General features: G+C 38.4%; 1 long non-coding RNA gene across 1 annotated transcript; it reads right to left on the reverse strand.

Annotated features, from left to right (window-relative positions):
- Window positions 1-342: 342 nt before the first annotated feature.
- LOC123651249 lies at window positions 343-7,294 on the reverse strand. The gene is made up of 3 exons (XR_006739839.1): window positions 7,281-7,294; window positions 6,860-6,861; window positions 343-710 (listed from the first exon to the last, which is right to left on the reverse strand). It is a non-coding gene; the product is annotated as an uncharacterized LOC123651249 (long non-coding RNA).
- Between the last annotated feature and the right edge of the window lie 18,386 nt (window positions 7,295-25,680).

Consider the following 25,680-nt stretch of genomic DNA (forward strand, 5'->3'; position numbering starts at 1 on the left):
CTTCTTCTTTCTCTTCTTAAAGAATGCCTATATATTTTTTTTATATAATATTGGTTTGGTGGTGATGAACTCCTTTAGCTTGTTCTCATCTGTGAAGGTCTTTATCTGACCTTCAATTATAAATGATAGCTTTGCTGGTTAAAGTAATCTTGGTTATAAGTCCTAGGTTTTCATAACTTTGAACATTTCTTGCCACTCCCTTTCGGCCTGCATAGTTTCTGTTGAGATATCAGCTAATGATCTTATGGGTGATCCCTTGTAGATAACTAACTGCTTTTCTCTTGATATTTTTAAGATTCTCTCTTTGTGGTTAGCCCTTGACATTTTCATTATGATGTATAGTGGTGAGGTTCTCTTTGTGTTCCTCTTGTTTGGGACTCTGTGCTACCTGGACTTGTAAGTCTATTTCTTTCACCAGAGAGGGGAAGTATTATGTCATTAGTTATTCAGACAGGTTTTCAATGTCTTGCTCTCTATCTTCTTCTTTTGGCATACCCATAGTGCAAATATTGGTATGCTTGAAGTTGTCTCAGAAGCTCCTTATACTATCTTCATATTTTTATTTTTTATTTTTATTCTTCTGATTTGGTGTTTTTTGTTTTATATTTCAAATCATTGATTTGATTCTCAGAATCCTCTCATCTACTGCTGGATCTTTGTAAATTAGTCTTTATTTCAGTCAGTGTATGCTTAATTTCTGACAGGTCCTTCTCCAGGTCTTTGGCATTCTTACTAAGATCCTTGAAAGTCTCACTAAGTTCCATGTAGGCCTCATGAAGATTCTTAAGTAACCTTATAACAGTAGTTTTGAACTCTATACCAGTAGTTTGCTTTCTTCCATTTCTTTCAATTGTGACATGTGTCTTTGTCTCCACATTTTGATTGCTTCCCTGTGTTTGTTTCTATGTATTGCATACAGCTTCTGTTTCCTTGAGTTGGTACAGTAGCTTTGTGTAGTAAAGTGGCCTTTTATTGATAAGTTTGGGCCTCCCTGACCTAGGTGCAGTTTGTTTGAAAGATTTTAGCAAAGTCTGAAGCCTGAGCTTGGTCATGCTATTCATATTCAAAAGCTGCTGCAAATTGGATTGGGCAGGGTCTCAGGGAATAACCAGGATAGAGCAAACAGAATTGGCTGCCAGTCAGTCATGAGGCATAAGAACAATGACCTCTGCTAGCACCTCCATCTGTGAAAAAGTCACCCCCAAGTTACTTCCCTGATGCCATACAATCCAGTTCCTCATATATGTCTGGGTCCCCCAGAGCCTCATCCTGGTGCTTGAGCTCAGAGTAAGCAGGACCTTGTAATCTGAGTTCATGTTCTCGCCCTTTAAGAGGAAAAGCTGAATCTCTAGAAGCCTCTATGTCACTGGATCCCAATACCTGCTGGTTTTTACAGCCCATAGTTTCATATTTATAGCCCATAGTTGTGTACTTACTCTTCCTAGATCGGGGAGCCTGGGCTTGGGATCTGATGTGGGCTGGGATCCCTTGCTCCTCAACAGTGGCCTCTGTAGAGATGATGTTCCTCCCGTTTAAGAAAATGGCACACGTGAGTGTCATTCCAGCCCATTCCATGCTTCCACACTCTCCTACCACTCCCAATGTGCTTTATTATTTATTTCTCTGGTTGTAGAACTTCAAGTCAGCCAGATTTCAGGTGGTTCTGGAGGATGCTTATTTTGTATTTTAATTGTAATTTTGATGTGGTTGTGGGAAGTGGAAAGTGCATGCATTTTCCTATGCTATCATCTTGGTTCCCTTGCAAAGTTCCTGAAAGTCTCCCTGAGTCCCTTGAATTTCTTATTATGTCCCTTGAAGCTCTCTTTAAAATCCTTGAGTAACTTTATAACCATTGTTTTGAACTCTGTATCCAGTAGTTTCCTTGTTTTCATTTCTTTCATTTGTGACATGTTTCAGTCTCCCCATTTTGGCTGCTTCCCTGTGTTTGTTTTTATGTATTAAGAAGAGCTGCTATGTTTCCTGGAGTTGTTAGAGTGACTTTGTGTAGTAGGCATCTTATAGGGTCCAGTGGTTCAGCCTCCCTAGTCACCTGAGCTGGGCACTCTCGGTGTGCCCCTATGTGGGCTGTGTGCACAACCTTGTTGTAGTTGAGACTTGATTGCCGTTGTTGTCACTGGGAGGAATTGACCTCCAGGCCAATTGGCTGTAAGGATCAGCTGTGACTACAGTGGAAGAGCAGCTGTGCAGGGGACACCCCTATGGAGCAGGACTGGCTTCAGTGGGTCTTTGGTGTTCAAGTATGCCCCTTGAGAGTGTCAATTGTGGATATGTAAAGTTGTAATCTGATATGGTTTGAAGCTGTCCAGCAGGTGATCTGACTCTTGGGTCTCCAGGGGTGGGGAGGGTGCATAATCAGCCACTTCCTGGGGCCACCCAGCAGGAGCTATGGTGAGATCTTCAGATTCCTCCTATTTGTTTCAGGTTTGGAAGTGCTCAGGCAAAGCCCAGCTGTGAAGCAAGGCAGGGCCTTGCTAGTGCTTGATCTTGGGCCTTTTATTGATAGGTTTGGGGGCCCCTGACCCAGCTTCAGCTTGTTTGAGAGATTTTAACAAAGTCTGGAGCCTGAACATGGACAGGCCATTCATATGGAAAAGCCACTGCACACAGGTTGGGTGGGTCTTCAAATTGGATAGAGAGGGGTCTCAGGGAATCACTAGAGCAGGCTGATGGAGACTCAGAGATGGCTGCCAGTCAGTTCTGAAAATGGGGAGGTCTCATCAGAGAAACAATGAACCCTGTAAGCACTCTTGTCTGTGATAAATCCACCCCTAAATTCTTGCTCCAATGCCAGAAAATCTAGTTCCTGCATTGCGGGGGCCTGATGTGGTGGGGGCCAGACATGGTGGGGATCTCTTTTCTGCATCCCGCACAGAAAGAGAGATAAACAAACCGGTTCTAAGTGAAGGTGGCCGGGGGTTGAGAAATATTAGAAATAAAGAGAGAAGGCACAGAGATAGATTTCAATCTGGGAGCTGAGTGAGCCGCCATATTGTCTGCTGGGGAGGCAAGAAGACAATGACAACCCCTCCCAATGCATTTATTTTATACCCTCAATACCAGGAAGTAACACCAACTTATTTGCATTCTTAAGTAGGCCCTATAATGCCTGGATTTACATATCTAGTCCCATCCCTGCTGACACCTGGGCTGATATGAAGGCCAAGATGACGACATGTCCACCATCTTGGGGAAACATGTTCCCAAGGTGTGGCTCTGCCTACGCCTTGAGTTCAGCTGACAATAATTAAGGAAAATTGCCCATGTGCCTTCCCAGGCAGCCCTCTATGCTGCCTGAATGTCCTTGGTTCCTTTCAAGTTGCTGCCCCAGCGCTGGATGTCAGAGGGATCAAGTTCAAGTAAGTTTGTGCACTGGCCTTTTAAGAGGACCACCTGAGTCTCCAGCAGCCTCTGTGTCCCTCAGCCTCAATCCCTGCTGCTTTTTAAAGTCCAAAGTTATGGTGACTTCTCTTCCCAGTTGTGGAACCCTGAGCTGAGGGTCTGTGTGGGATTGGGACCCCTTGTACTTCATTGTGGAGAGTTTTGGAGATTCTGCTGCAGAAATATCCCTTCTGATTAAAGAAAAATGGCACACTTGGGTGTTGGACCAGCTTGTTCCACACTTCTACCCCTTCTACCAGTTGTGATATACTTTCTTCTTTATTTCTCTCATTATAGATGAGTACATGCATTTACCTATGCTGCCATCTTGGTTTCTCCTCTTCTTGAGGATTTTAAAATCTCTACCATGATATTTTAAGGAGAGGAATTCAAAACAGCAATTATATTAGCCATAACTTAAACCAATTATTCCTCCAGCAAGCTCTTCTCAGAATTTTGTTCTCTAGCTTCCCCAAAATACATTTTTGGAGGAACAAATTACTTTGATAACAAGTTTTTGGTCCCACTAGAATCTGCAAAAAGAAAGCCCTGAATTGGCCAGAATAGGACTGATCATCTCCTCAGAGGTTGGTGTGGTCCTCAGAAGTCAAGTGGTAGTTCTGCCAGTGGGTTTTGACCTTAATCAGTAGCTTTATGTAGAAATTATTTGTACTAGAAATTTTTCATTTCTCCATCAAATTTCAAAATTATTAAGTGCATTTAAGGGACAGGTTAGCAGATGGTTCTTTAGAAATAAATGTTACTAATTGAAGAATTAAAATCAGTTATACAGATCCTTTTGGTGATGGGATTCTGAAACAGTCAATGTAAGGTGAGGATTTATAATCAGCTAGTTGAATACTGGAGTGAAACTGGGGGGAAAATGGAGGGCTACCTAAAGACAGAGTACAAACTAGGAAAATTATTGGGGATTGGTTTAAAATTGAACTAGATGTCAGAAGCAAAGTCAGTGATTTCTAATTTCCTATTTTCTGCTTTTGGTTCAGCAGAAGTAAAAGAAAAGTAATTTATGTTTTGAAAATGCTTTTGATTGTCAAGTATAGGTACATAAGTTAGTGTATCTATACTAATGTATATTATTAGTATCTATAGATATACATTAGTATTCATACTAATGTATATTGTGGTGAAAGAAGGGAAGCAGAATTTGTTCTAGTCTAATTAATTCATAACTTGATGGGCATGATAATTAGCCTTTCTGGACTTTAGTTTTTTCTTCTGAAAAATGAATAGGTTGAACTAGGTATTCTCAAAACTGTCTTCTAGTTCTGACCTTTTGAGTCAGCTATAGAAGCTGAGAAAAGATAATCTCCACAACTTTCCGAAGACTGGGGATTAAACCAAATGGAGCTCTGCTAAATTAGGAGTATCACACCAGGTGTTATAGGACTAAGGCCTTTGGTATAAAGTTCTAGTGGGTAGTAGTGACACTTAGGTCATGTAGCTCCTCTGGACTACCAGTTTCTTTCCTCTTAGTAGCCAGTTTTTTAATAGTAATTTGCCACATTGCTAAGGGCAGCTTATTTTGCTCAGGCATGGACTTAGTGTCTCAACTATTATTTCTATAAATTTTAGAGATTTGCAAAGGAGTCCTTTGTGGAAGCTTGTATTTCAGTGCCCATTGCAATAAAGAATATTTAAGTCAATCCAAGCCTATATTCCTACAATTAATTTGAGATATGTTCATACAGGAAAAACAACAGTCCTAAACTGACACAGTTGAACTATATAAAAAGAAAGGTTAAGATGTTTGTCAGGTTTGCCTACTGGATTTGGACTCCTAAGCATTCATTAGTTCAGAGTTAATGAAAGATATGTGAGCTCTGAGTACCTAGGGCCAGTGCCCACTATTTTTTTTTTAATTCTTTATTGTTGAAAGTATTACATATGTCCCCTTTCCCTCCCATTGACCTCTCCCAGCCTGTCCTTGCCCCCCAGCCCAGGAGTTTACCCTGCTATGTGTCCATTGGTTATGCTTTAATGCATACAAGTTCTTTGGTTGATCTCTACCCGCCTCCCCTACCTTCCCTCTGAGGTTTGACAGTCTATTCAATGTTTCTATGTCTCTGGATTTATTTCTATTCATCAGTTTATGTTGTTCATTATATTCCACAAATGAGTAAGATCATATGATACTTATCTTTCTCTAACTGGCTTATTTCACTTAGCATAATGCTCTCCAGGTACATCCATGCTGTTGCAAATGATAATAATTCTTTCTTTTTTTACAGCTGTGCAGTATTTCACTGTGTAAATGTGCCATAGTTTTTTAATCCACATATTTGCTGATGAGGGCTCAATAACTTTTTGAAAGGTAGAAAGATAAATGAATGAAGTTACAAATCAACAACTGAAATAATTAATACAAGACCTTTTCGGAAGTTTTCACTGAGACTGTTCCTTTGCAATAACATCATTTATTTTTGGTGCTATTGCATATACAGTCATATCTTCAAGATATTGTAAGTTAGATTCCAGACCACCACAATAAAGCAAACATTGCAATAAAGTGAGTAACATGAACTTTTTGGTTTTCCAGTGCATATAAATCTTGTGTGTACAATATACTGTAGTCTCATAAGTGTACAATAGCATTATGTCTAAAAAATGTGCATGCCTTAATTTAGAAATATTTATTACTAAAAATGCAAACTAGAGATCTAAGATGGCAGCAGAGTAAGAGCAAGGTCCACTCACCTACTCCCAGGACCAAACTGGAATTACAACTAAATTATAGAACAATCAACTTGAATAACCAATTTAAGACTAGCTGAATATGTCTTATAATCAAAGATTTACAGAAAGAGTTACACAGAGACTAGTGGAACTAGCAGAAACTAAAAAGGACTGGCTCTGCTTCTAAGGGTAGAAGGAGAAATTCCAGAAATCTCAGTTGCAAACATTCCCCTATAGGTGTGTATGGGGCTCAATCCCATTCAAGGCTCCTCAGCCCAGAATACCAGAGCCAGGAAGAGGTGCTCACTTAACATCTGACTATGAAAATCAGTGGAAATTCAATTGGCCAGAGAGAGATGGTAGTCTACTAGAGAAACAGGCACCCTCTAAAAGGGACAGTGCATGAAATCTAGTTCACAGCCACTTATGGACTCTAGCAGAGAGAGGGTGGACCAAACTATAGTTGTATGAGGAAATACTGGGGTTTGTGGCTCTGGGGAGGAAAAGAGAAAACTGCCAGAATCCCTGTACTGAATCCCTCTCCCACACCACAGAAACCATCTTTTGTGGTTGTAGCACTCCCCTTCCCTTATGGCATCAGCCTAGGGAAATTCAATAGCTCCACCCTCTTCACTCCCTATTGCCAAACCCTACAGAGTTCATGCCCTGCTGAGGAGTCAGCTGCCTGGGCCAGGGTGTAGAGGTCTAAGCAAACTCAGGGGTTGTCAGTGACTAACTTGGATGGCTTTGGGGTGAAGGCTACTTCTCTCACTTTCCAATGAACCTGACTGGTGCCTTCCACTCACAGGAGATCCACTAACCTCACCTTCCAGGCTCCTGGCAGCACCACCCTGCTGGGCTTGGGCTCCTGTTAGAATCTGGGGTGGACTAAGTTGTGTAGCTCCAAGATAAGGGCCATTTTTCCCCTTACATGCCCAACCAGTAAAGAACCTTCCTTTCACACAACCAAATCTTGGTCTCTTTTTGCCTGATAAACTCTGCTGGTCTCACCCTACCATAAAAATCTGAGATCACCCAGGAGGGATCAGCTAGACTTGTTATACACTGAGACTTTTGTTGAATCACCTCAGACCCAGAACTAGAACCAAGTTTGAACCTGTTCCACTCTTTTGAACACCACTTACAGTTACCTGGATCACTCACTAAGAACCTACTCATGTAACTCAAGTCCTCCAGAGGCTCTTTCAGTGACTGAGCCTAATAGGAAGCCAGCAAGTGGAGGTAGACCTTGGGGTGTCTTGGGCCTTTTGTTGACCTGTCCCCGAGCTTAGTGCTGGTGGAAGCCAACTTTGGCACACAGCTGGGTACGTCCCCCACACACCAAGGCCCAGAAGAGGCAAACACAAACTGTGGATCTCTTTGTAACTCCACCCAGTGTGCCCAGGACAAGTCACAGGCAGTGCTATCTGACACTGACCTGCACCAAAGTCCCTAACAAAAAGTTCCAGAACATAAATATCAAGTGTCCAGATTCAGATAACATCAGAGCAGGTTCAAATTAGCTTCATAAGTGGCATATCTAAAGGGAAGTCTTGGGAGATAACATACTCTGTTGAGGTGAATTGGGCTTTGGGTCGTCTAGCGCCTGCACAAAAGTTCGTGTACTGTTGTTAAGTTCAGTTTTCACAGTCAGTCAGCCTTAAGCTCAATTCCATGCATGAATAGGCCAATCAAGATTCAATTACAAAGAGGGAGAACTCATGGACATGGGCAACAACCTGGTAATTGTGGGGGTGAGGAGAGATAAGTGGAGGCATAAGGGGATAAATGATGATGGAAAAAATAAAATAAAATATTTAAAATATTAAATTACATAATGAAAGCTCACATAATCCACGCAAGGGACATTCCTAAAGCACCCTGCTCAAGTGATCAAGGAGACTGTGCCACTGGGTCCCTCAGGATACCTACTACATAAGGCCAACCTACCAAGAATGAGAGAACAGCAGATGTACTTAATACATAGAAACAAACACAAAGAGGCAGCCAAAATGGGGAGACAAAGAATATGCCACAAATGAAAGAACAGAAGAAATATTCAGAAAAAAAGCTAAATGAAATGGAGGCCAGCAATTTACCAGATACAGAGTTCAAAAAATTGGTTACATGGATGCTCAAGGAACTAAGTGAACCCTTCATGAAATGTAGTGAGAGCTTCAATGACATGAGAAAGGACATACAGCCCAGCTGGTGTGGCTCCATAATTGCACAATGACCTATGAGCCAAGAGGTCATGATTCCATTTCTAGACAGGGCACATGCTTGGGTTGCAAACTAAATCCCCAGTAGGGGGTGTGCAGGAGACAGCCGGTCAATGATTCTCTCCCATCATTGATATTATTATCTCTTTCTTCCTCTCTTTTCCTCTCTGAAATCAATAAAAACCTGTTTTTTAAAAAAGGAGGAAGAAGTGGAGGAGGAAGAAAAGAAGGTTAAAAGAAAACAGAGGAACAGAGATAAAAGAATAAAATGGCAATAATTACACACCTATCAATAATCACTCTAAATATAAATGACTTAACTACTCCAATAAAAAAGCATAGGGTAGCTTATTGATAAGAAAACAAGACCCACATATAAGCCATCTACTAATACAAGGGACCCACCTCAGAGCAACAGATACAGACTGCAAGTAAAGGAATGAAAAAAAAATTATGCAAACAGAAATGTTATAAAGGGTCATTAGGAATAATTATATCAGGCAAAATAGACTTTAAAACAAAGGCAAAATAAGAGACAAAGGATACTACATAAAGATAAAGGGAGAAATCCAACAAAATGATATAATCCTTGTAAACATTTATGCACCCAACAAAGAAGCACCTAAATAAATAAACCAAATGTTGATGGACATAAAGGGAAAGATAGACATTAATGCATTCACACTAGAGGATTTTAACATACCATTGACATTACTAGATAGATCTTTCACACAGAAAATAATGAAACAGTAACCTTAAATGACATACTAGATCAGAAGAATTTAATTGATGTCTTCATAATGTTTTAACCCATAGCAGCAGTATATACATTATTTTTAGGTGTACATGAGACATTTTCTAGAATAGATCACATATTAAGACATACAACAAACTTCAATAAATTTCTGAAGATCAAAATCTTATCAAGCATCTTCTCTGACCACAATGGTATGAAACTAGAAATCAAATACAAGAAAAAAAAACTGAACAACATACAAACACATAGAGGCTAAATAACATCTTATTAAAAAAATTAATGGGTCAATAATGAGATAAAGGAAAAAAATCAAAAGATATCTTGAGACAAATGAAAATGAACACACAATCCAAAACTTATAAGACACAGTGAAAGCTGTCCTAAAAGGGAAATTCACACCAATACAGGCATATCTCAATAAGAAAGAAAAATCTCAAGTAAATAACCTAAATTTACACATAAAGGAACTAGAGGAGGAACAGCAAACATAGCCCAAAGTGAGTAGAATGAAGGAAATAATAAAGATTAGAGTGGAAATAAATGACATACAAACTAATATACATATATACATAATAATCTATCTATCTATCTATCTATCTATATATATAATTATTATATATATATATAATTATTAAAACCAAGGGCTGGTTCTTTGAAAAGATAAACAGTATTGATGAACTTTTAGCCAGACTCATCAAGAAACAGAGAGAACCCAAATACATAAAATTAGAAATGAAAGAGGTAAAGTAACAATTGACACCACAGCAATACAAAAGTGTAAAAAATACTATGAACAACTATATGCCAAGAATCTGGATCACCTGAACAAAATGGAAAAAAAATTCCTAGAAAAATACAGCCTTCCAAAACTGAATCAGGAACAATCAGAAAAATATGAATAGATTTATTACAACTAATACAATTGAAGCATTCTATATAATAAAGAGCTAATATGCAAATGGTCATCACGCCCTCGCACCCTTGCACCCTCACACTGGGGCCAGGGGACCTAAGGCCAGGCTGGGGGACCTGAGGCCACGTCCTCTGCCCCAGTGCCAGGGTTGGGGGACCTGAGGCCACACACCTCATCCAGGGAATAACAGGGGACCTGAGACTGTGTCCCCTGACTGGTGGGGCTTGATGGGGGACCTGAGGCTGAACTCCCCACCCTGGCACTGGGCTGAGGGACCTGAGGCTGTGCCCCCCACCATGCAGGGCTTGGCGGGGGTGGGGCCTGCCAGGTCTGGGTCTCACGAGATTTTGAGGCTCACGCGGGTGGGCAGGGACTTGACTCTGGGTCCCATGGTGTGCCCCAGACTCTGATAGGAGGGAGATTTTCATATACATTTTACTATTTTTTTTTTCATCTCCGACATTTCTATTATAGAGAAAGGGCAAATAGCAATATAAATATTTCCTCTAATTAATTCCCTTTTAATGTGCATGAATTCTGTGCACCGGGTCACTAGTTAAGAATAAAAAAACTTTCAACAAACAAGTCCTAGACTGTATGGCTTCACAGGAGAACTATATAAAAACATTCAGAGAAGAACTAACACATATTCTTCTCAAACTATTCCAAAAAATTCAAGAGAAGGGAGGACTCTTGAGCTCATTTTACAAGGCTAAAGTTATTTTAATTCTAAAATCAGGTAAAGACACTACAAAGAACAAAAATTATAGGCCAATATCCCTGATGAACATAGATGCTAAAAATCCTTTAAAAATATTAGCAAATGGAATTCAGCAACACATTAAAAGTGTTATACAGCATAACCAAGTGGGATTAATTCTGGGGATGAAAAGTTGGTACAATATACCCAAATCAATAAATGTAATACACCACACAAACCAAATGAAGGATATATATCACATGATCATATCAATAGATGCACAAAAAGCATTTGATAAAAACCCAGCACCCATTTATGATTTAAAAAAAAAAAAAACTCTCAGAAAAGTGAGAATAGATGGAACATACCTCAACATAATAAAGGACATCTGTGAGAAAGCCACAGCCAACATTATACACAACAGACCAAAATTAAAAGTGTTTCTCTTAAAATTGGGACCAAGATAGGAATGCTCACTTTCATCACTCTTATTTAACATAATTCTGGAACTCCTAGCCACAGCAATCAGACAAGAGGAAAAAATAAAAGGCATCCAAATTGGAAATAAATAAATAAATAAATAAAACTGTCATTAATTGCAGATGACATGATACGGTATATATAGAACCCTACATATTTCATGAAAAAACTTCTAGAACTAATAAATGAATTCAGTAAAATGGTAGGATACAAAATAAATATCCAGAAATCAGTTTCATTTTTACCAATAATGAACTATCAGAAAGGGAAACTAAGAAAAAGATTTCCATTCACAATTGCTAAAAAAAAAAAATTTAAAAAAAAGGAAAGAAAGAAAGACCTAGGAATAAAGTTAACCACAAATGTAAAAGACCTGTGCTCAGAAAATTATAAGACATTGAAGAAATGGAATATGATACAAATAAGTAGAAGCACACATTGTCTTCATATATAGGAACAATTAACATAATCAAAATAACCATACAACCCAAAGCATTCTATTTCAATGCAATTCCTATGAAGATACCAATGACATATTTCACAGAACTAGAACAAATCTTCCAAAAATTTATTTGGAACTACAAATGATCCCAAATAGCCACAGCAATTTCAAGAAATAAAAACAGCCCTAACAGTTGGTGAAATGAGCTGATGTGACATTAGAAGAATCTTTCACTTAAAGATAATGCAGCATGGGGGAGGGGGTGGGGGGATAGGGGAAATGAACATGCCCACTAATAATTCATAACTTAAATTTCATTCTCTTTTCCTGTGGGACTTAACAGCTAAATAGTATGACAGTCCTTTACCCAAAGTCATTCTCATTTCAACCTCTTCCTTTTTTAATATACCTAAGTTCGTTCGTTGTACTTTTCAGTTTATAACCAACTATCTGCTCCTGAAAAGCTCTCACAAAATTTGTTTATTCCCTTTTAGTCACATTTCTTACTTCCTATCTCATATTTGCATAGGCAATTACTCTGATGTACGGTATTTTCAACATATATTTGAGTTTGTAGGTTTCTAGCAAGATTAGGAGTTTTGTTTTGACTTTATGTAATTATAATTGAAATGCAAATACAGATTTTAGTTAATAACAATTTATTAATATTGGTTTGTTAAATGTAACAAATACACCATACCACTGTAGGATGGTAGTAATTGGTGAAACTGATGCCAGGTACATGACAGCTCTGTACTATCTTAAGTTCTCTGTAAATGTAAAATTACTTTAAAAAATAAAGTCTATTTAAAAAAAAAAAACAACAAAAAAAACCCAGCCCTAGCCAGTTTGGCTCAGGATAGAACATCCCTGGGTTTCATTCCGGTCATGGGCACATGCCTGGGTTGTGGTCTCAATCTCCCATAGGGGGCATTCAGGAGGCAGCCAATCAATGATTCTCTCTCATCATTGATGTTTCTATCTCGCTCTCCATTTCCCTTTCTCTCTGAAATCAATAAAAATATATCTAAAAGAGAAAGAAGAACAAAGTTGGAAGAATTATACTACCTGATAATAAATTACTACAAGGTCAGATTAATCAAAACAGCTCGGTTCTGGCATAAAATCAGACTTATAGATCAACAGAATGGAATAAAGAGGCCAAAAAATCAAGCCATGCATATATAGTAAATTAATATTTAACTAAGAAGGGATGAATATACAAGGGGGTAAATATTGTCTATTCAATAAAGGGTATTGGAAAAATTGGACAAATACCTGCAACAAACTGAAACTATACCATCTTCTTACACAAGAATAAAATCAAAATACTATACATACTTAAATGTAAGACTCAAAACCATAAAGATCGTAGAAGAAAACATAGGCAGTAAAATCTTGGGCATTTCTCTTAATAACATTTTTCTGATATATCTCCTCAGGCAATGGAAACAAAAATAAAAATAAACAAATGAGACTACATCAAACTGAAAAATTTTTGTACACCAAAGGAAAACAACAAAATAAAAAGGAAACCTCACACTTGTCAGAATAACTACCTTCAATAAATCAAAGAATCAGAGAATATGTTCACTAATGATTCATCTGATATGTGGTCAATATCCAAGATTTATAAAGAACTAATACAACTCAACATCAAAAGCAAAACAAGACAAAGACAATTTAAATTAAAAAAAAAAATGGTCAAAGGACCTGAATAGACACTTCTCCAAAAAGAACAAACAGCCGGGACCGGTTTGGCTCAATGGATAGAGCGTCGGCTTGGGGACTGAAGGGCCCCGGGTGCGATTCCGGTCAGGGGCATGTGCCTTGGTTGAGGGCATATCCCCAGTAGGGGGCGTGCAAGAGGCAGCTGATCAATGACTCTCTCTCATTGATGTTTCAAACTCTCTATCTCTCTCCCTTCCACTCTGTACAAAAATCAATAAAATATATTAAAAAAAAAAAAAAAGAACAAACAGTGGTACAACAGACATATGGGAAAAAAATAATCAAAGTCACTAATCATCAGAGAAATGCAAATTAAAACACAATGAGAGGAAGACAAAATGGCAGAAGACTAGATGGACGGGTTCTGAGACGGGTTCTGAGCCTTGTTCCAAAGCAGAGAGAGCAGCTGAGGGTCATGCTGGAAGTATTGTTATCAAGCTAAGAGAAAGACAAACTCCAGGAGAAGGTGGGGAGCTGCTGATCAGGGTGCCAATGACAGGGAAGCACCCTCGGTGGGGCTCCGTCCCCTGCCGGAGCTACCCTGTTTCCCTGAAAATAAGACAGTGTCTTATACGGTACAGTAGTACGGTAGTTGTCAACACAAACCAGACAAACTGTGAATCCTACAGTATCAAGAATTTACTCATTTATTCAATGACAATCATGTCATCATCTTCTGAACATCATCATAACAATCCAATTCCTGGATTTCCTGGTGAATTTCTTATGACTCCATTTCTTTCAGAATCAGTAGACCAAATCTCTCATGTTTAGCCTAGGGGGGCCTTATTTTTGGGGGATGCCTTATATTTCACTCAGAAGGAAACCTGTAAGTCTTATTTTTGGAGGATGTCTTATTTTCGGGGAAACACGGTACCTACGGGCTTGGACGGGGAAATCTCGCCATCTTTAAAGGAAAAGTGGATCTCGTCAGAGGCCTGAATATCCACAGCCGCAGCAACCACCGAGCAGCTGTGGGCCCCAGAATGCTGGTCCCAGGCGGCGGGAACACTTGAACTCAAAGGAGTGCACCATCGCAGGATGAAAAGGTCAGATTTTGCGGGGATAGGGTGAGTCCCCGTGAAGATAGAAGCCCTCGCACACTGTGCGCGGGAACTGGAAGACGGGCAGTGTTTACAAGGAGAAGCCCTGGGCTGTTGGGCTGGTGTGTCCCCTTATTGTGGAAGGGGCTCCTAATAGGGGAGATTTCTAAAAAACAAAACAAAACAAAACAAAAAAACCACGTTTTTATCTGAAGCGGAGGAATATTCGGAGAATTACAGGGGAGTGCAGTCGGCTCAGACTTGTCCCGCAGCCTCCACAGATCAGTGTTGCAGAGAGAGAGAGAGAGGAGAGAGAGAGAGAGAGAAGCTAGAGAGGATTTAGAGCCCTGGAAGTCAACCCAGAAACACAGCCACTCAGAGGCTAAATCACAAATTGACCCTAGTGTAATAAAAAATCAAAGCAAGGCCCGGTTAAAAATCAGAACCGGATTACAACACTGAGGAGCAGTGAAACACAGGGAACTGCAATACTGTCTGGACTGGGAAATAGGCGTGCCAAACAGAACGATAGAGGAAGTGAATGACTTTTACTACTGCACGTTTTATTTAATTTTATTTTATTTTTTGTTTTTATTTTCATTATTTGCATCATCTACTCAAGAAACTATTTTTTTTTCTTTTGTGCTCACTTGATTTTACCTTTTTAAAAAAATATATTTTTTATTGATTTTTTTACAGAGCGGAAGAGAGAGGGAGAGAGAGTTAGAAAAAATGATGAGAGAGAATCATCAATCAGCTGCCTCTTGCACAGCCCCCCACTGGGGATGTGCCTGCAACCAAGGTACATGTCCTTGACCGGAATCAAACCCAGGACCCTTCCATCTGCAGGCCGATGCTCTATCCACTGAGCCAAACCGGTTTTGGCTGATTTTACCTTTTTAATTAATACATTTTTATTTGTAATCAGCATTATTACTACTACTATTTTACCTTTTTCTATATTATTTACTTCTGTTTATTTTTATTATTTTTTTAAGTGTCATATTATTTGCTCTTTATTTTACTTTGGGATTAGTGTTTTACAGTCTATTTTTACCTTTCCTTCACCAAAGCTTTATTCTATCTCAACCCTACCTTTATGACATCACTCTCTTCCTAACCTTTTCCCCTTTGGTGTCCTGTTTATCTTAACCCTTTCATGCTCTAGATTTTCCCTATTCTTTCTGTTTACCTACTGCTAAAAGTTCACCCTACTTGGGTATATCTAATTTCCAACCCCCTGCTCCAAGCCCACACACAATTCCCTTTTCCCTATCAAAAAACAAAACAAAACAAAACAAAAAAACACAACAAAAAAGTTTTTCTATCCTTTTGTAGTTGTATGTTGAATGTTCACTATATTGAAGTCTTATGCTTTTTTGTGAGATTGTTTTGCTTATTCTTTTTGTTTGATTATATGTTTTGTTAGCTGTGTTTTAGTTACTTTTTCCTTCTGCTTTCCCTTTTCTCGCTTGATATTAGTTGGTGGTGTAAGTTGTATTAATCTCCAGACACTTGTTGCTGGCATTTGCTGTGATAAAGGGTTGTTCAATTGGAGTTTCCTTCCCATATATATAGTTAGTTCCTCTCTTAGTATCATTCTAGTTTCTCTCTCTCTTTTTTTCTTTCTCCTTCTCCCAATGTCATTTTGCCACTCCTTTTTTTTTCCTCTTCTATCTCTCCTACCCCCTAATTTGCCTTTCTCTAATGGTCACCATTATTGGAGGTTATTAATATAAAAAACACATCTCTATTCGGTACCTTGTGTGTTATACCTGGTTGTGTTGTATTTTGTGCCTTTAAGTCAATGCAGGAGAGAGGGAACTACATAACCAGACATCCTGAAAAGAGAGATCATGGGGAGACAAAGAAACAGCCCCCATATATAAGGAAAAGCAGGCATCACCAGAAAAAGAAGTAAATGAGTTAGAGGCAAGCAACCTACAAGAGCAAGAATTCAGAGTAATGATCATAATATGGCTAAAAAGAATGGAAGACAAATTTGACAATATGAGTGAGAACCAAGAGGAAATGAAGAAGAACAAAGAATAAATGTAAAGTGACATCATTACTGTAAAGAACTGAATAGAAAGCATCAAGAGTAGACTAGAAGAAGCAGAGGACTGCATAAGTGAGCTAGGTAAACAATACCCAATTAGAGCAGCTTCTGGGGGGGGGGGAATTAAAAAGCAGGAGGAGAGCCTAAGGGAATTTTGGGACAATACAAAACAAAACAATATTAGAATAATAAGGGTTCCAGAAGGAAATGGAAATGAGGAAGGCATAGAAAAAATGTTTGAAGAAATAATGACAGAAAACTTTCCTGAGATAGAGAAGAAAAAACCCACACAAATCCTAGAAGCTCACAGAGTCCCAAGCAAAATAAATCTCAAAAGACCGACACCAAGGCACACCGTAATTAAATTGGTAAACACTAATGACAAACTAAGAACCTTAAAAGCAGCCAGAGAGAGACAGAAAGTTACATATAAAGGAACCCCCATCAGACTAGCAACTGATTTCTCATCAGAAACTCATCAGGCCACAAGGGAATGGAATGAAATATACCAAGTCATGCAAAGGAAGGGTCTGAATCCAAGAATACTATACCCAGCAAGGCTATCAATTAAAATTGAAGGTGAAATAAGGAGGTTCACAGACAAAAACAGACTAAGGGAATTTATCACCACCAAACCAGCAATGCAAGAAATGCTAAAGGATCTTCTGTAAAAATAAAGAAATAGGAAGCGAAAAAAGAACCCAGGGGTATAGAATAAAAATGGCAACAAATAAGTACCTATCAATAATAACTTTAAATGTAAATGGATTAACTGCCCTAATCAAAAGACATAGGGTAACAGATTGGATAAGAAAACAAGACCCATAATATATGCTGTCTACAAGCAGCCCATTTCAGAAAAAAAAGATGCACACAGACTGAGGGTGAAGGGAGGGAAAAAGGTTTTCCAAGCGAAGGGAAATGAAAAAAAAAAAGCTGGGGTAGCAATACTTATATCTGACAAATTAGATTTCAAAATGAAAGACATAACAAGAGATAATGAAGACCACTTAATAATACTAAAGAGAGCAATCCAACAAGAAATAACCCTGGTAAACATATATGCAGGAGCACCCAAATACGTAAAAAAAAGTACTGCTAGAGGACATTAAGGGAGAGATTAATAGCAATACAATCATAGTAGGAGATTTTAATACACCACTGTCACCTTTGGACAAATCATCTAAAACAAAAAATCAGCAAAGAAACATCAATTTCAAATGACTCACTAGACCAGATAGAATTAATTGATCTCTTCAGAACATTTCACTCCAAAGCCACAGAATATACATTGTTCTCAAGTGCACATGTGTCATTTTCAAAGATAGGCCACATGTTGGGACATAGGCAAAGTCTCTTCAAATTCAAGAAGATAGAATCATATCAAGCATCTTCTCAGATAAGAGTAGCATAAAACTGGAAATCAAATACAATAAAAATAACCCAAAGAAATTAAACACATGGAGACTAAACAGCATGCTATTGAACAAGGACTGGGTTACCAGAGAAATCAAGAAAGAAATTAAAAACATCCTGGCAACAAATGGCAATGAAAACACAACAATCCAAAATCTAAGGGACACAACAAAAGCAGTTTTGAGAGGGAAGTTCATATCTCTACAAGCCTATTGCAAAAAACAAGAAACAACATTAATAAATTACCTAATATTACAACTCAAAGAGTTAGAAAAAGAGCAACAAGAAAAGCCCAGTGTAAGCAGAAGGAATGAAATAATAAAAATCAGAGTGGAGATGAATGACATACAGATTAAAAAAAAAAAAAAAACAAACAATACAAAAGATCAACAAAACCAAGAGCTGGGTCTTTGAAACAATAAACAAGATTGATGAACCTCTAGCCAGGCTAACCAAGAAACAGACAGAGGACCCAAATAAACAAAATTAGAAATGAAAGAGGTGAAATAACAACAGACCCTGCCAATATACAAAGGATTGCTACAAAATACTACGAACAACTCTTTTCCAACAAACTGGACAACCTGGAGGAAATGGACATATTCCTAGAAAAATATAACCTTCCAAAACTCAATCAGGAAGAATCTAATAATCTCAATAGACCAGTGACTTTGGAAGTATTGAAACAGCCATCAAAAAGCTTTGAGCAAACAAAAGCCCAGGGTCAGATGGCTTCACAGGAGAGTTTTACCAAACATGCAAAGAAGAACTAAAACCTATCCTCCTCAGACTATTCCAAAAAATTCAAAAGGAAGAAACACTTCCAAACTCCTTCTATGAAGCCAGCATCACACTAATACCAAAACCAGATAAAGACAACACAATGAAAGAGAATTATAGGCCAATATCCCTCATGAACATAGATGGCAAAATCCTCAAAAAATTTTAGCAAATCGGCTCCAGCAGTACATCAGAAAGATCATACACCATGACCAAGTAGGATTTATCCCGGGAATTCAAGGATGGTACAATATCTGCAAATCAGTAAACGTGATACATCACATAAACAAATTGAGAGATAAAAATCATATAGTCATATCAATTGATGCAGAAAAAGCATTTCATAAAATCCAACACCTTTTCCTGATAAAAACTCTCAACAAGGTGGGAATAGAAGGATCATACCTCAGCATAATAAAAGCTATATATGATAAACCCATAGCAAACATCATACTTAATGGTCAAAAACTAAAACCATTCCTTCTAAGAACAGGAAGAAGACAGGGATGCCCACTCTCACCACTCCTGTTTGACATAGTACTGGAAGTACTAGCCATTGCAATTAGACAGGAAGAAGAAATAAAAGGCTTCAAAATTAGAAAAGAAGAAATAAAATTGTCCTTATTTGCAGATTACATAATATTGCACATAAAAAAACCAAAAGACTCCATCAAAAAACTAGAAACACCAATCAAAAAGGATATATCCACCCCTATGTTCATAGCAGCACAATCTACAATAGCTAGGATTTGGAAACAGCCTAGGTGCCTGTCAGCAGATGATTGGATCAAAAAACTATGGTACATCTACACAATGGAATACTATGCTGCCATAAAAAAGAAGGAATTCTCATCATTTGCAGCAACCTGAATGGAATTGGAGAACATTATGCTGAGTGAAATAAGCCAGTCAATGAAAGAAAAACACCACATGATCTCACTTTTTTATGGATAATAAGGAACATTATAAACTGATGAACAAAAAGATAGATACAGAAAACAGTATAAGAAACTGTCAAATTACAGTGGGGAGGGTAGGGAGATATGGGGGAGATAAGAGATCAACCGAAGGACATGTATGCATGCATATAAGCCTAACCAATGGACACAAAACTCTGGGGAGGGAGGGCATGTATGGGAGTGGGGGTGGTGTGGGGATTGGTAAGGTATGTGCACATATTACACATATAATACATTAATTTAAAAAAATGAGAAAAAAATAAAACATAAAATAAAACACAATGTGATATCACCTATCAGAATGGCTACCGTAAATAAATCAACAAACAAGTTTTGACGAAGATGTAAAGAAAAGAGAATCCGGGTGCATTGTTGGTTGGAATGTAGATTGGTGCAGCCACTGTGAAAAACATTATGGCATTTCCTCAAAAAATTAAATATGGAACTTCCTTATGACCTAGTGATTCCACTTCAGGGAATATATTAAAAAAAAAAACAAACAAAAAAACACTAATTTGAAAGAATATATGCACCCTGATATTTATGGCAGCGTTATTTACAACAGCCAAGATCTGGAAATACGAAGTGACCATCAGTAAATGAGTTGTTAAAAAACGGTGGTACATCTCCACAATGTAATACTTGCCTACTGTAAAAAACGAAGGACATCGTTACCATTATCACCAGTATGGATGAACCTGAAGAGTATTATCTGTAGAGTATTATGCTAAGTAAAATAAATCAGTTAGAGAAAGACAAATTCCATGATTGCACTTATACGTGGAACCTAATAAATTAGCGAACAAAATTGAAACAGACTCAAAGATACAGAGCACAGACTGACAGCTGTTTCGGTATGTGGGGATGGGTGGGTGGGTGAGAAAGGTGAAGGGATTAAACAACAACAAAAATAAACCACATCAACTCAGACAACAGTATGGTGGTTACCAGAGGAAAAAGGAAAGGAAGTGAGGGGAGGTAGAAGAGGACAAAGGACAGATAAATTGTATTGGACAAAGACTTGACTTGGGGAGGGAAGTTGTATAAGCTGTCTGTAGTTGATGGAGATTAAGCCTTTATCAGTGATAACATTTGCAAATATGTTCTCCATACAGTGGGCTTTCTTGTTGTTTTGTTGATGGTTTCTTTTGCTGTAATAAAATATACAGATGATGTATTATAGAATTGTATATTTGAAGACTTATATAATTTTATTAACTGATCACATCAATAAATTTAATTTTAAAAATACTAAGCATCTTCTGAGCCTTCTGTGAGTCCTAATTCTTTCACTGCTGGAGGCTCTTGCCTCAATGTTGATGGCTCATGACTGATCAGGGTGGTGTTTGCTGAAGTTTGGGGTGGCTGCAGTAATTTCTTAAAGGGGGAGAGATCAACCAAAGGACTTGTATGCACGCATATAAGCCTAATCAATGGACACAGACACCAGAGGGTTGAGGGCATGAGTAGGTAATGGGGGGGGGTGCTATGAGGGGAAAAGGATGCATATGTATTCCTTTAATCAATAAAGAAAAAAAGACAAGAAGTTTTCTGTATCAATTGACTCTTGCTTTCATAAATAATTTCTCTATAGCATATACATAATACTGTTAGATCGCATTTGACCTAAAATAGAAAGAACGTCTTCCAAAATTAGAGCCAGTTTTCTCTAACCCTGCCATTACTTTATCAGCTAAGTTTATGTAATTTTATAAATCTTTTGTTGTCATTTTAACAATCTGCACATCATCAACCAGATTCCATCTGTTAAAAAAAAAAATTTGCCCTAGTTCATTTGGCTCAGTGGATAGAGTGTTGGTCTATGGATTGAAGGGTCCCAGGTTCAATTCTGGTCAAGGACACATGCCCAAGTTGCCAATAAATGATTTTTTCTCATCATTGATATTTCTATCTCTCTCTCCTTCCTGCTTCTCTGATAGTAATAAAAATATATTTAAAACAAACAAAATAAATCATTTTCTCTCACTGAGTCTGATGTTTAGGCCCGATCCAGGCAGTCAGACATCCCTTTCACAATCTAGGACTGTTTGCTCCCAACTGCTCACCTGGTTGTCCCTAACTGCTTCTGCCTGCCAGCCTGACCACCCCCTAACCACTTCCCTGCCAGCCTGATCATCCTCAACTGCCCTCCCCTGACAACCCGGTCACCCCCAAATGCTCTCCCCTGCATATTCCCTCTTTATTAGATAGGGTTTTTTCTTTAACATATTGGACTGCCCTAACTGGTTTGTGGATGGAGCATCAGCCTGCAGACTCAAGGGTCCCAGGTTCAATTCTGGTCAAGGGCATGTACCTTGGTTGGGGGTACATACCCAGTGGGGAGTGTGCAGGAGGCAGCTGATCAATGTTTCTCATATCATAGATGTTTCTAGTTCTCTATCCCTTTCCCGTCCTCTCTGTAAAAAAATCAATAATATATATATATATATATATATATATATATATATATATATATATATATGAAACATTTAATATTCCTCCATATCTGCCTGGCTGGTGTGACCTAGTGGTTGAGACCTCAGGCTGCCACCATTGGAAGGGGATCACACCCAGGCCAGGCTGAGACCCCAGCCCAGGCTGCTATCTCAACCTGGCTGGGGGATGGCACCATGGGTGGTGTGTGTCATGGCCAGGCTGAGACGCCAGCCCAGGCTGCCAACCCTGACAGGGGATGGCACCATGGGGAGGGGTGCTCCCTGTCAAGGCTGAAACCCCAGCCTGGGCTGCCACCTCAGCCCAGCTAAGCTGAGACCCCAGCCAGGCTACAGCCTCTGGCCAGGGATGGTGCCACAGGGGGTGTGCTCCCCGGACAGACAGACCCCAGTCCAGGCAGCCTCCTCAGCCAGGCCCGGCTGAGACCCCAGCCTAGGCTGCTGCTGTTGGCTGGGGGATCACGCAGTGTGTGTGTGTGTGTGGGGGGGTGTAGCTCCAGCCCAAGCTGCCGCCACTGGCCAGAATATCATGCAGCAGGGGTGTGCAGCCCTGCCGGCCTGAGACCCCAGCCCAGGCTGTGGCCAGGGATCACATCAGGCACTGGCACCTCCCAGCAGGATACCCTGGGCTGCCTCCGCTGGGCAGGGATCACTGCATGGGGAACAGGTGCCTTCCAGCCGGACTGGGGGACTTCAGAGGGCTAAGAAGACTGGGCACCATCATCTAGTGGCTATGGGTGCTGCCATTTTGTTGCAGAGTAATGGTTAATTTGCATATTACCCTTTTATTATATAGGATGGGTGTTGGATTTTGTTCAAGGTTTTGTCTGTGTCTGTTGATATGATCATGTGATTTTTGTCTTTCAATTTGCTTATGTGGTTGATTACACTTAATGATTTTCGAATATTGTAGCAGCCTGGCATCTCTTGAATAAATCATACTTGGGCAGGCTGTATGATCTTTTAAATATATTGTTGAATCCAATTTGCTAATATTTTATTGAGTATTTTATTTTCATCAGAGATATTGGCCTGTAATTCTCTTTCTTTGTATAATAGTATCTTTATCCAGTTTTGGGATAGGATAATGTTGGCCTCATTAAAAGAGCTTGGAAATGTTCCTTCCTCTTGGATTTTTTGGAATAGTTTGAGGAAGCTAGATGTTAGTTCTTCTTTGAATGTTTGGTAAAACTTCACTTGGCCCTGGCCAGTTTGGCTCAGTGGATGGTGCATCGGCCTGCAGACTGGGGGAAGTCCCAGGTTTGATTCTGGCCAGGGGAGCATGCTCAAGTTGTGGGTTCTATCCCCAGTGGGGTACCTGCAGGAGGGAGCCAATCAATGATTCGCTCTCATCATTAATGTTTCTATCTCTCTATCCCTCTCCCTTCCTCTCTAAATCAATAAAGAAATATATATTTTTTTAAAAACTCCACTGAGAAGTCTTGCAGATCAGGGCTTTTGTTTGCTTGGAGTTGTTGTTGTTGTTGTTGTTGTTATTATTATTATTACTGCTTCAATTTCATCAGTTGTTATCACCCCATTCATGTTTTCTGATTTTTCCTGATTGAGGTTTGAAAGATTGTATTATTCTAGGACTTTGCTCATTTTGTCCAGGTGGTACAGATTCTTGTCATATAGTTGTTCATAGTATTCTTCTTACAGTCTTTTTTATTTCTGTGGTGTCATTTGTTACTGCACCTCTTTCACTTCTGATTTTATGTATTTTGATTCTCTGTCTTTGTTTCTTGATGAATCTAGCTAAAGTTTCATCAATCTTGTTTATCTTTTCAAAGAACCAGCTCTTAGTTTCATTGATCTTTTGTGTTGTTTTTTCTCTCTATGCATTTCTTTCTGCTCTGACCTTTATTATTTCTTTCCTTCTATTTACTCTGGGCTTTTCTTATAGTTTTTTGTCTAGTTCTTTAAATTGCAGGGTTAGATAGTTTATTAGTGCTTTTTCTTGTTTCTTGAGGTAGGCTTGTAATGCTATGAACTTCCCTCTCAGAATTGATTTCACTGTGTCCCATGGGTTTTTGGATTTTGTGTGTTCAATTTCATTTGCGTCCAGGAAGTTTTTTATTTTTTCCTTGATATGATTGGTAACCCATTCATTGTCTAATAACATGCTATTTAGCCTCCATGTGTTTGAATGTTTCTGAGTGTTTTTATTGTAGTTGATTTTCAGTTTCATGCCATTGTGAGCCAGATGCTTGAAATGATTTCAATCTTGTTGACCTTGTAGAAACTCGTTTTGTGTCCTAAAATGTGGACTATCTTTAAGAATGTCCCATGTGCACTTCAGAAGAATGTATATTCTGCAGATTTGGGGTGAAATGTTCTGTAAATGCCAATTCTATATGATCTAGTGTGTCATTTAGAGTCACTGTTTCAAAAAATATATATATATATATCTCAATATTTGGTATGGAAGATCTATCCAGTGTAGTCAACAGAGTGCTAAAGTCCCATACTAAAACCGTGTTGCTGTTGATTTCCCTCTTAAAGTCATATATATATATATATATATATATATATATATATATATATATATATATAATGTTTAGGTACTCCTATATGGGGTATATACATGTTTACTAGGGTTATGTCCTCTTGTTGGATCGATCTCTTTCAATTGTTATGACCTTCATTTTGAAGTATACTTTGTTATATATGAGTATTGCCATCCCAACTCTTTTTATTTCCATTTGCATGGAAATTCACACTCAATAAGAAAAAACTAAAACCATTCTCTTAAATACAAGAACAAGACAGGAATGTCCACTTACCCATTCTCATTCAACAATGTACTGAAAGTCTTATACACAGCAATCAGAAAAGAAGAAAAAATAAAAGGCATGGCATCCAAATTAGAAAGGAGGAAATAAAACTGTCATTATTCACAAGTGACATGATATTGTACATAGAAAACCCTAAATATTCCACCAAAAAATACTAGATTTAATAAAAAAATTTGGCAATGTATCAGGATACAAAATTAACACCCAGAAATTGATGGCATTTTTATACACCAATAATGAATTCTCAGAAAAAGAAACTTAAAAAACAATCCCATTTACCTTAGCAACAAAAGGTATACTTAGAAATAAACTTAACCAAGGCACTAAAAATTTCTACTGAGAAAACAACAGATCATTGAAAAAAGAGATGAAACAAGAAATAAACAAGTGAGAGAATATACTCTGTTCATAGAATCAACATTATTAAAATATCCATACCATCAAAGCAATATATAGATTCATTCAATGCAATTATTATTAAAATACCAATGGCATATTTCACAGATCTGATACACATACTCCAAAATTTTATATGAAACAAAAAAATACCCAAAATAGCTGCAGCAATCTTGAGAAACAAAAACAAAGTTGGAGGAGGGTCACAGTACCAGATATCAAATTATACTACAAAGCCACTGTAATAAAAATAGTCTGGTACTGGCACAAGAGCAGGCCTACAGACCAATGGATCAGAACAGAAACCTCAGAAATTGATCAACACCTTTACACTCAATTAATATTTGACAAAGGAGGCATAAATATATGATGAAGTCAAGACAGTCTCTTCAAAAAATGATGATGGGAAAATTGGACAGACGCATTCAAAAAGAT

The sequence above is a fragment of the Pipistrellus kuhlii genome, unplaced genomic scaffold (genome assembly GCF_014108245.1).
Source record: "Pipistrellus kuhlii isolate mPipKuh1 unplaced genomic scaffold, mPipKuh1.p scaffold_m20_p_40, whole genome shotgun sequence".
NCBI classification, from domain to species: Eukaryota; Metazoa; Chordata; class Mammalia; order Chiroptera; family Vespertilionidae; genus Pipistrellus; species Pipistrellus kuhlii.